Here is an 11,334-nt window from a genome sequence, read left to right as displayed (position 1 = left end):
TCCTGGAGCTTACGACGTGAACCACTGCTTACAAGGTGAACCACTGCTTACAAGGTGTTTCCTCTTGCTGTCGTGGTGCTGACTGTGAGACATATATTGTATAATGTAAGAGTCGCGGAATAGGACTTTGTATTTTATAATGATCTTTGATAAAAATGCTTACAGTAAAATGGAATGAAAGGGACTGAGCAGTGGTATATATTATATACCACTGATATATCAGATTATAGATACCTGAGACTAAACATGTATGTATGCAATTCAGTCCATTCTAGTGCCAGGAGGGACCTGAGAGATCAACTGAGCCAACCCCTTCATTTTACAGATGAAGGAGAAATGAAGGCATAGAACAGCTCTGTCTAGGCAGAAGGAGGTGCAATGGAAGAGCACTGGGCCAGGACTCAGAAAGTCCTGAATTCAAATCCAGCCCCAGAAACTTAGCTATATCACTCTGGGCAAGTCACTTAACTCACTGCCTGCCTTGGTTTCCTCATATGTAAAATGGAGATAATAACAGTGCTTATCTCCCAGAATTGTTTTTAAGGCTCAAGTGAGATCATATTTACCTTCCTCCCTTCCTCCCTTCCTCCCTTCCTCCCTTCCTCCCTTCCTCCCTTCCTCCCTTCCTCCCTTCCTCCCTTCTTCCCTCCCTCCCTCCCTCCCTCCCTTCCTTCCTTCCTTCCTTCCTTCCTTCCTTCCTTCCTTCCTTCCTTCCTTCCTTCTTTCCTTCCTTCCTTCCTTCCTTCCTTCTTTCCTTCCTCCCTCCCTCCCTCCCTCCCTTCCTTCCTTCCTTTCTTCCCCTTATTCCTAGAAAAAGCTGGCTGTACCTGTTGCCTCTAATTCCACCCATCTCACTTCTCAGCCCTCTGTGTTTTGGCTTGGGGGAGCTGGTTTCCATTCCTGGTGATACACTCTATTGCCCAGTTTCTTCCTTTATAAGTATAAAGGAGTTGGAGGAGATTGCGTCTAAGGTCCCTTGTAACTCTGACATTTGAGGGTGCTATGCTTCTCACCTTCTGGCCATATGAATGCAACTCCCCCAGAAGAGAGAGGAGGGAGAACATGAAGTCATTTACTTGCTTCTTGTGAGCATCCCTTTGTTGGAGATGAGGAGCTCAGGGAGGTGAAGGGAGGAAAACCTTATGGAACTCCTGCTAACCAGTTCACACACAAAAAAGACGGGTAGCCAGCACCAGCAGCCTCCCTTGGTGTTTTGGGGTGGCTTGTGGTGCCTCTACCTGAGCCTTCTCTCCCACCCCAACTCCATGGCAGTGACTCAGCCTGAACCCTCTAGACCCCAGAAGATGGGGGAAATATTGATCTTATCCAGCTGTATGAATGAGAGTGCAGCTATGCAAATGGGGGAAAGGGGAGAGGGAAGAGAAGATTAGACAGCATAGATGACACTGGCCAAAAAGAGGCTTCTTTCTGGGCCCATGGGAAAGGAGGCTAGAAACCTAGCTGGAGTCACTAACTTCCTTGTGGCCCTTGCTCTGGGTGGCCCCTACATCACCTCACCTCAAGGAGGGTAAGGACTCCCGCAGGAGGACAGGTGCATGCCCCAGCGTGGAAGGAACAAGGGCCAAACGGTGAAGAGGAAAGTCGGAAATAGGAAAAAAGGCTGGAAGGGGAAGCTAGGTGGTGCAGTATATAGAGAACCAACCCTGGAGTCAAATGAACCTGAGTTCAAATCCAGCTTCAGACACGTGACACTTACTAGCTGTGTGACTCTGGGCAAGTCACTTAACCCCAATTATCTTGCAAAAAAAGAAAAAGGCTGAAAGACAAAAAGTCCAAAAGAGTAAGGCTATGCATATGCCTAACCACTAACAGGATAAGCCACTAGTGAAATTCATAAAGAGAGAAGGAAAAATGAATTAAACTTTTTAAAAAGGATATAACATACTGAATAAGTATTATTCTTTGAAAGAAAATGAACCATGTTCCCTAAAGTTTCTACTTTGGGTTAATAATAATAATAATAATAATGATATTATTATAATAAAATAATAACAGCTAACTTTTATATAGTATTTACTATATATCAGGCACTATACTAAGTACCTTACATAATTATTATCTCCTTTTTTTCCTCACAACAACCTTGGGAGGTAGAACTCATTTTACAGATGAGGAGACTGGGGCAAACCATTTGACCAAGGTTAAGTGACTTGCCCAGGGTAACATAGTAAGTATCTGAGGCTGGATTTGAACTCAGGTCTTCCTGATTCCAAGTATACCTCTCTATCTACTGCACCACCTGGCTACCCCTGGGTTAAAAGAAGCTATTGAATAATCTGATATTGTGGGAAGCATTTATGTGTGATATGATCCATCTTCCGTATTTATACTATGCCTTTCATTCTCATGAAGAAGAGAATTCTGTGGATTCCCCAGGGATCAAGGTATAATCATGGGAAATTCAAGGATGATTCAGAAGAGAAATACAGCTTAAAAAAAGATGGATGGGAAGTAGGTAAGAAACTAGGAAAGGTGTGTACCATAACACTGGAAGGGAAGGGAGACCAGTGAGGAAGGAAGCTGGAGATGAAGTAAACAAGAAAAAGTGTAGGAGGAAGGGAGGGAGGGCTTTTCCTTATTCTGGAGCAGGGTCAGACCATCTCAATTCAATCTAATAATAGCTTTTTTACATTTTTTCCGGAATGGAAAGAAGCCACAGGGACCTTAAACCCTGGCTATTCTGCCTGGTATTCTGGAACAATGGAGATTTTAGCCACCTCCAGGGAAATATGCCCACCTTGCCTCTCATATACATAGACACACACATGATATGATATATACATGTATGTAATCTGTGTCTATAGCTATGTCTGCATCTGCATGTTTTTATCTATACATAGATAAATCTCATTTCCATAGTGGTTTAAGATTTATAAGACACTTTCCTCACAATAACTCTGTGAGGTATGGAGGACAAGTATTATTATCCCCATTTTACAAATGAGGAAACTATGATCCCGTGGTTCTGTGATTTATTTCTCTTATGCCCCAGAGTCCTACAATAACACAGCTTACGTTGCCTTGGAATTCAGTGTAGCTTATCATAGATGATGTTCCTGGCAGAGCTCTTCTTCTTCAGTCATGTGGTACTTTTTGTGACACCATTTTGGGGTTTTCTTGGCAATGGTACCAATGTGGCTTGCCATTTCCTTCTCCAGCTCTCATACAGACGAGGAAACTGAAGCAAACAGGGTTAAGTGACTTGCCCAGGGTCACATAGCTAGTCAATGTCTGACGCTAGATTTGAACTCAGTTCTGACTTCAGGCCTGGTGCTTTATCCACTGTGCCATCTAGCTGCCCTTTGTGAGAAGAGCCTTAGGCTGCCTTTATTTCTTTCCAACTCTCCTATAAGGAAGAATATCCGTTAGGAGACATTTTCAAAAAACTAAATATTTCAGAGAGTTACCTTTTTCTGCCTCTTCTGCCTCTGATCACCATATGTGAGTGTGATAGGTAAAAGAGATTGGGATAAATTATGTACTGAGTCTGGGACAAAACCTGGAAATTGGTCCATAGAGTGCAGTAAGGAGGAGTTGGTCCAGTAGTGTGCTGGTAAATGTTTAACAACCAGTTCTATGAGGAGTTGGGGAGGTGGGTGGGTGTGGAAATGTTTGCAGGGCATACTTTCAAGTTTAATCTACATTATTTATATTTTCTCCATCACTTTCTCATCTAGACAATCAACAAAACAATACACCAAACCCTGATGTTCCACAGTTCCCAATTTCCAAGGTATAAACGTCACACTGAAAATTTAACAATCATCTTCTGGAACCAACTTGAGCTGGTTCCAACATATCCCTGAATTTATCCTGACTGACACTCCCATACCTCAGCCCAGGATGTAATTACAGGAAGCCAGAGATAGATAATGAGGTATTAAACTAAGTGCAAAGGTATGCATATACATCCCCAGACCAAGGTGTAAAAAAAAAAATTCTTGACTGAATTGAAAAGGGCAATTTCCATTGTGTGACTAGAGACTGGCCATACTGGAATCACCCTTAAAAAGCTAGCATACCGGCTGTATAGTCAGTCAAGGCAAGAGCCAGGAGTCAAGGAAAAACCAGTCCCTGAGAAAGAATCATTTTTTGCTGCTTAGGGGGACCATAGCACTTTGCAGAAAAGTTATTTACCCAGCATCAATCTATCATGAAACATTTAATAAGCACCTACTATGTGCCAGGCATTACGCTAAACACTGGGGATACAAAAAGAGGCAAAAGATAGTTCCCACCCTCAAGGAGTTTGCAATCAAAGGCGGGGAGACAACATGCCAATAAGAGGGAAGGCACTGGAATTAAGAGAGGTTGGGGAAAACTTCCTGTAGAGGGTGAGATTTTATTTGGAACTTAAAGGAAGCCAGGGAGGGAAGTTGTTGGAGTAGAAGAAGAGCATTCCAGGAGTGGGGGACAGCCAGAGAAAATACCCGGAGCCAAGAGATGAAGTATCTTGTTCATAGAACAGCCAGGAGTCTAGTGTCATTGGGTCTAAGAGCACCCACTGGGGAGTAAGGTGCAAGAAGACTGGAAAGGTAGGAGGGGGCTAGAACTAGAAAGGTAGAAGTAGAGCTCTGAACACCAGACAGAGGATTTTGTATTTGATCCATGAGGCAATAGGGAGTGACTGGCATTTATTGAGTGAGGAGACGACATGAATGGACCTGTGCTTTAGAAAAATCGCTTTAGTGGCTGAATGGAGGATGGATTGGAGTAGGGAGAGACTTGAGGCAGGAAAACCCACCAGCAGGTTATCACAATAGTCCAAACATGAAGTGATGAGGGCCTGCTCTAGAGTGGAGGCATTATCAGAGGAGGGAAGGGGGCATATTAGAGAGATACTGCAAAGGTGAAATCATATGGTCTTGGCAACAGCTTGGATGTGGGAGGTGAGAGAGTGAGGAACCCAGGATGACTCCTACATTGTGAGCTTGAGGAACTGTGAGGATGGTGTTGTTCTATAGGGAAGGTAGGGGAGGAGAGAGTTGAGGGGGGGAATAATAATGAATTCCATTTTGGACATATTGTTACTGGACATCTAATTCAAGATATCTGAAAGGCAGTAGGAAATGTGAGAATGGAGGTCAGCAGAGAGGTTGGGGCAGGATAGGTAGATTTGAGAGTCATCAGCATAGAGATAATAATTAAATCCACCGGAGCTGATGAGATCACCTAGTGAAGTAGTAATAGTGGGAGAAGAGAAGAGGGCCCAGGACGGATCCTTGAGGGCCACCTATGGTTAGAGATGTGATCTGGAGGAGGATGCAGCAGACGAGACAGAGCAGGAGTGGGCAGATAGGTAGGAGGAGAACCAGGAGAGAGTGGTGTCCCAAAAACCTGGAGAGAAGAAAGAATCAAGGAGGAAAAAGTGATCAACAGTGTCAAAGGCTGTAGAGAGGTCAAGGAGAATGAGAATTGAGAAAAGGCCATTGAATTTGGCAACTACAAGGTTACTGGCAACTTTGGAGAGAGAAGTTTTTGTAAAATGATAAGGTCAGAAGATAGACGATAAGAAGTTAAAAAGAAAGTGCGAGGAAAGAAAGTGGAGGCACTGGATGACCTTTTCAAGGAGTTTAGCTACAAAGAGCAGAAGAAATATATGATGAAGATTAGTGGGGATGAAAGAATCAAGGTTTTTTTTTCTTCAGGATGGGGAGACATGGGCATGTTTTAGGCAGTAGGAAATGAGCCAGTAAAGAGGGGCAGATTGAAAATAAGTGAAAGAGTGGGGATAACTGAGGTGAGGGCAACAAACAGAGGGATTAGCCTTGGAAAGGAGCAAGGCCATTTCATCATGTGAGACAGGGTGTGAAGGAAAAGAGAGTGGCAGAAGGCATCTGAGAGATAGGAGATGAGGAAGAGAGAAAAAGAGGCAGCTCAAGGCAAATGGCCTCCATTTTTTTTTCTTCTGTAAAACATGACCAAAATTTTCAGCTGAGTGGGTGGGGGGTAGGGGCCATGGGAGGTTTGAGGAGGGATGGAAAGGTTTGGAAGATCTACTAGGGAGAGTGGGTTATTGAGTTGATGAGGGAAATATAGTAGGATTGCCCAGCAGCAGTGAGGGCCCAGTTGAGGTTCTGTAACATAGATTTGCAGTGGACCCTGTCGGAATGGTGCTGTGATTTTCTCCATCTTCATTCAGCAGCATGTGTGTAGGAACGAAAGCGACAAATGGTAGGAGTGATCCAAGGCTGTGGCTTGGCTAGGCATAATCAGTGGTATAAGAAGGGGGCTTAGGGATTCAAGAGAGCAGGAAAGTGTAAAGTTGAATTGGTTGTCAAAGGGGTTGACATGGGGAAAAGAGGAGAGAGTGACTAGTGTAGGAGACATGGCCTGAGGGGTCAAGGGACTAGGGATTATGGTGTGGAGGAAGAGTAGGGTTATATGGGGCAGGTAGGTGGCACAGTGTATGGAGCGCTGGCCCTGAAGTCAGGAGGACCTGAGTTCAAATCCAGCCTCAGACCAAACACTTCACACTTACTAGCTGTGTGACCCTGGACAAGTCACTTAACCCCAACTGCCTTAAAAAAAAAAACAATGTAGGGTTATGTAAGGGAAGGAAGAAGGGAGCTGAAAGGCCAGTAGATTATAGTTATATAAGGGGATTTAGAGTTCTTGAATACAGAGCTGATACATGTGTGGGTGATGGCAAGATCAAGGGTATGACTATGTTTGTGTGTGGCAGAGGAGAGATGGAAGAGTAGTTCATGGGAAGTGAGGCTAAGGAACTGAGTGGCTAACATATTTGAGGGAGAGTCAATGTGTATGCTGAAGTCCCCTAGTCCAAGGGCAGGAGTTGAGGATGTTACAGTAAAATTTATAACCAGAAAGATAAACTGAGGCAGGCTTCATCAAGCAAAGATGTTTTATTAATGGGGGTGCTACTCACCAATAAAGCAGATACATCGGCCCCTCAAATAACCAAAAGACTGGATTGGGGGTACAATATTCTTTTATAAGTACAGAATAGAGAATAAAACAAAAATCACATCATTGGTTATGAAATTGGTAACGTTACAGATTTAGGAAATTATGATTGGTTACATTAATGAAGATGGGCATAGGCATGCAAGGCCCATCAGTCTCTTTCTCTAAGGAATGCCTTTGTGAATTTTGGGGTCCAGCTGCATCTTGAGGTCATACCTACTGGACAGGAGTACCACCAGACTTAGAGGCACCTGGCCATAACATAAAACCACACAAAATTTACAAGGATGGGGGCTTAGGATGGGACCAGATCAACTTAGCCTGATTCTCGGGATAGCACACAGATCTTCTCAGAGACTGAAGTTATGTGAAGTCACAAACCACCCTTGGCAGACCTGATTTACAGGTGGTACTGAGGTAATAATTCCCATGCTCAGAGTTTCTCTTTAATTAGCAGTGTTCATGAGAGAGCTATAACTTATACATCCAGCCACAAAGAGGGTGACTGAAATTGGAAACTTTTAAGCTGCTTTGCTTAGAGATGAAGAAAAGGATTAGGTCTGTTATGTGGAATAGAATTATTACAGAGCAGAATAAAATACAAAATACAGAATTGAATATATAATGCCAAACATCTACTTCTTTCAATGCCAGCTGAATCTCTGACCCAGGTTCTGAGACAAATGGCCGCGACTTAAGCAGTTACAGGACAAGATCAATTACTTGTGAATAGCATCAAAAAGAAAATCATATAGGATTGATTTTAATCTTCCCAGGAAGGAAAGAAAAATTGTGAGCCAGGTATTGAACTTATTGAGGAAGGAAGGTGAATGACCTAGGGGAGGTCTGTAGACAACTGCAGTAGCAGGATTTTGATTGGGTGGTGGATGAGAATATCATGAACCTCAGAGGAAGAAAAGTAATGAGTAATGAAAGAAGCGGAAAAACTTAGAAGTATCAATAGGGAGCAAGGACTATTCCATCTCTCCTTCCTAGAGCAGCGAGCTGAGGAAAATGAGTAAAGTTGTAGCCAGTATTAAAAAGGGTGGCCAGGGAGGCTGTGTCATCAGGGGTGAGCCAGGTTCCAGTAAAAGCTAGGAGTGGGAGAGGAATAGATTTGAGATGAAGTGACGTTCAGGCATCCCAGAGAGCACAGTGGGAGGGTTGGGTAAAACTCAGGAGTAAGAAAGTTAAGGGAGATAGGAATGAAAAATCAGGTGGTGGGGTGGGTGATGGGGTTTGGATGGTGATCTACAGGAATGGAGGGTTACTGGGAAGTGAAAGCTATGACCAGGGCGCCAATCCTCTTCCCTCAGAGGACAGGTGCAGCAGGAGATGGGAGACTGAAGTCAAGGGAGGGTTGCTTTTCTTTGCACACTAGGAGACACCGTATCTATCTAAGGAGGAGATATCTAGGAGTAAAGCCAAACACTTTGGGGGGAGGGGAGGGGCTAGGCAATGGGGTTAAGTGACTTGCCCAGGGTCACACAGCTAGTAAGTGTCATGTGTCTGAGGTCACATTTGAACTCAGGTCCTCCTGACTCCAAGGGCTGGTGCTTTATCAACTGTGCCACCTAGCTGCGCCTAACCACGCTTTTTGTTTTGTTTTGGTTTTGGTTTTTTAGGCAATTGGGGTTAAGTGACTTGCCCAGGGTCACACAGCTAGTAAGTGTCATGTGTCTGAGGTCACATTTGAACTCAGGTCCTCCTGACTCCAAGGGCTGGTGCTTTATCAACTGTGCCACCTAGCTGCGCCTAACCACGCTTTTTGTTTTGTTTTGGTTTTGGTTTTTTAGGCAATTGGGGTTAAGTGACTTGCCCAGGGTCACACAACTAGTGTCAAGTGTTTGGTCTGAGGTCGGATTTGAACCCAGGTCCTCCTGAGTTGAGGGCCGGCACTCTATCCACTGCGCCACCTAGCTGCCCCCCCCAAACACTTTTTAAATGATGCAGAAGAAAGGCAGCATTCAGGCAGGAAACAGCTTTCATGAGTGAGACCTCTGTCAGTGGAGAAGAGAACTTACTAAAGAGAGATTGTTAAAGAACTAGTCCTGGCAGGTGACAGTCAAAATATTCAAGGAATAAGCATTTATTAAACACCTACTGTGTTCCAGGAACACTGGGGATACAAATACGATGAAAGAAACAATCCTTACTCTCAAGGAACTTAGATTTCTAGCAAAGATATAACAACTCTATGCTTCTAAAATGAGAAAAGTATGGCATTAGAGGCAGAAGAGATATTAACAATCACTTAGTACAACTTCTGCATTTTACAGAAGGGAGTCTGAGGCCCAGTGAGGTTAAATGACTTGCTGTGAAGACCTCAGGAGCCTCTCCACCCTGCTAAATGAAGAAGCTGCCAAGGAGGCCTGAAACCCTTGAGTTACCCTGTCATGGTAAGATCTGTAGTAAAGGGCAAAGTCCCCCTTCTCTAAGGGTGGAGAGTATGTGTAGGGTGAGGGGAGGCAGAGTGTGAATATCAACTAGTCATCAAATGCCCATCAGGCCTCCCTCTCCCCACCCACTCACATAAAAAGCAGCACTAGACTCAAGGTCTAGGCTCCTCACTCCCCTCTCCTGCTTCCCAGTTTTAGTCATGTCTGATTCTTTGTGACCCCTTTTGGGGTTTTCTTGGTAAAGACACTGGAGTGGTTTGTCATTTCCTTCTCCAGCTCATTTTACAGATGAGGAAACTGAGACAAACAGGGTGAAGTGACTTGCCCAGGGTCACACAGCTAGGAAGTGTCTGAGGCCAGATTTAAACTCAGGAAGATGAGTCTTCCTGACCCCAGACCTGGCACCCTATCCACTGCGCCGCCTAAGAATCCTATAAAAATCCAACAGACTTTACTGGTTTTGGGGGAAAGGGTACCCCTTTCCCTTTTGGACCCCAACAGGATGCCCAATTCTACCTGGGTCTCAGAAGGTCTGATCTGGTTCCAGCCTCCTTCCTTGATTGCTCTTCATATTATAAGTATGTCTACTCAATAAAGCTGGTTTGTTTTACTGCCTCAGTGTGTACTTCCTATTTCTTTCCTCTATACTAGGCTACGGGTACTTGGAATTTTCCTAAGTCTGCATTAATGCACTTATGCAAGACCACACAAATAATTAGTGGCTAACCAAGACTAGAACCTAGGTTCCTACCCTGTTACCCATACAAAAGAACTATCAAATTGATTCTATGAGGGATCCCAACATATTATTTAATGTAAATACAATTCTCTTGTAGACTGTGTGCAGGTCACCTAAAATTATTAATAGACAACAAGAAAGCATTTAATTAACAATGGTTTTACAAGGTTTTTCTAAAATAAGAATTTACAAGAGATTTGGGGGGGGGATGATTTGTATGACTGTAGTCTTATGAAGTCTCTTCAGGAAAGTTTGAGTAGCCTGTGAGAGATGGTCTCTCAGAAGTGAAGCCTCCTCAAAGGGTCAATAGTTCTTGTTAATAGTCCTTGTATCGTTTTCAAAACCCTCCCCTGCTCAGACCCTGTTTTTTTTTTTTTAAGCAAGCAAAAATAATTGCCCTACCCCCAACCTGAACTGCTTGCTTTTGCAAAACTTCCCACCTTTCCCTGTCTCCAGGCAAGTTTGTGAAACTGTTTTTGTTCTCGATTGCTGGGTAGATTTCCATGAATAGATTGTGCCCTCAAGGCTTACACCAACGAGCTGAGAGGAAGGGGGTTAGGGAGGGGGAGTTGCAGTTAGGGGTCTGTATAATCTTTCTTTGCTGAACACACCCTCGCACTCTTCCACCAGAGCCATTTTAGGTGGACGGAGGGTGCCCTTTCTGGAGAAAGCTAATAAAGAAGTCTTTCTCTTTGCTACATCTGAGTCTCCAGAATTTATTGGTAAGGGTCTTCACATCCCACACAACCCTCTTTTTCTCATGATAAATTTCACCGTAACAAAAGATATTCAAAATAATTTGATTCATTGTTCTTTTCAAAAGTAGCCGTTGGGAAATCTACTTATTTAAAGGCCTTAGTGAGGAATTCAGTTGTGAGGGTTTAGAGAAGGGTAACCACTGGTATCAGTTTCTCCTGTTTATTTTTTCTTTCCTGATTCTTCCTTAACAGCCTTCTTTCTTGCTCTGGACATTAATGGCAGCCTAGAATTAAAAAAAGAAACCTTAATGGGAGAGCTTGAGGCACATATAAATGGAAGAGGGTCTAGGGATGCTGTACTCCTTTGTTCTGGTGTTTGGCTGACAGGATAACTTCCTCCTGCCTCCTCTATGTGGGAGCCCAGAAGCAGAACACAGTTAATGCCTTAAAACCCCGGAAGTGAAGAATGGATGTTAATTAGGCAGCCCAGGAAAGGTCTATGTCTTCTTTTTTTTTTTTTGTACTGTGTGTGTGTGTGTGTATGTGTGTG

Source organism: Phascolarctos cinereus, unplaced genomic scaffold (genome assembly GCF_003287225.1).
Source record: "Phascolarctos cinereus isolate Bilbo 61053 unplaced genomic scaffold, phaCin_HiC Scaffold_2;HRSCAF=192, whole genome shotgun sequence".
In the NCBI taxonomy this organism is placed as follows: domain Eukaryota; kingdom Metazoa; phylum Chordata; class Mammalia; order Diprotodontia; family Phascolarctidae; genus Phascolarctos; species Phascolarctos cinereus.
This window is presented reverse-complemented; position numbering follows the sequence as displayed.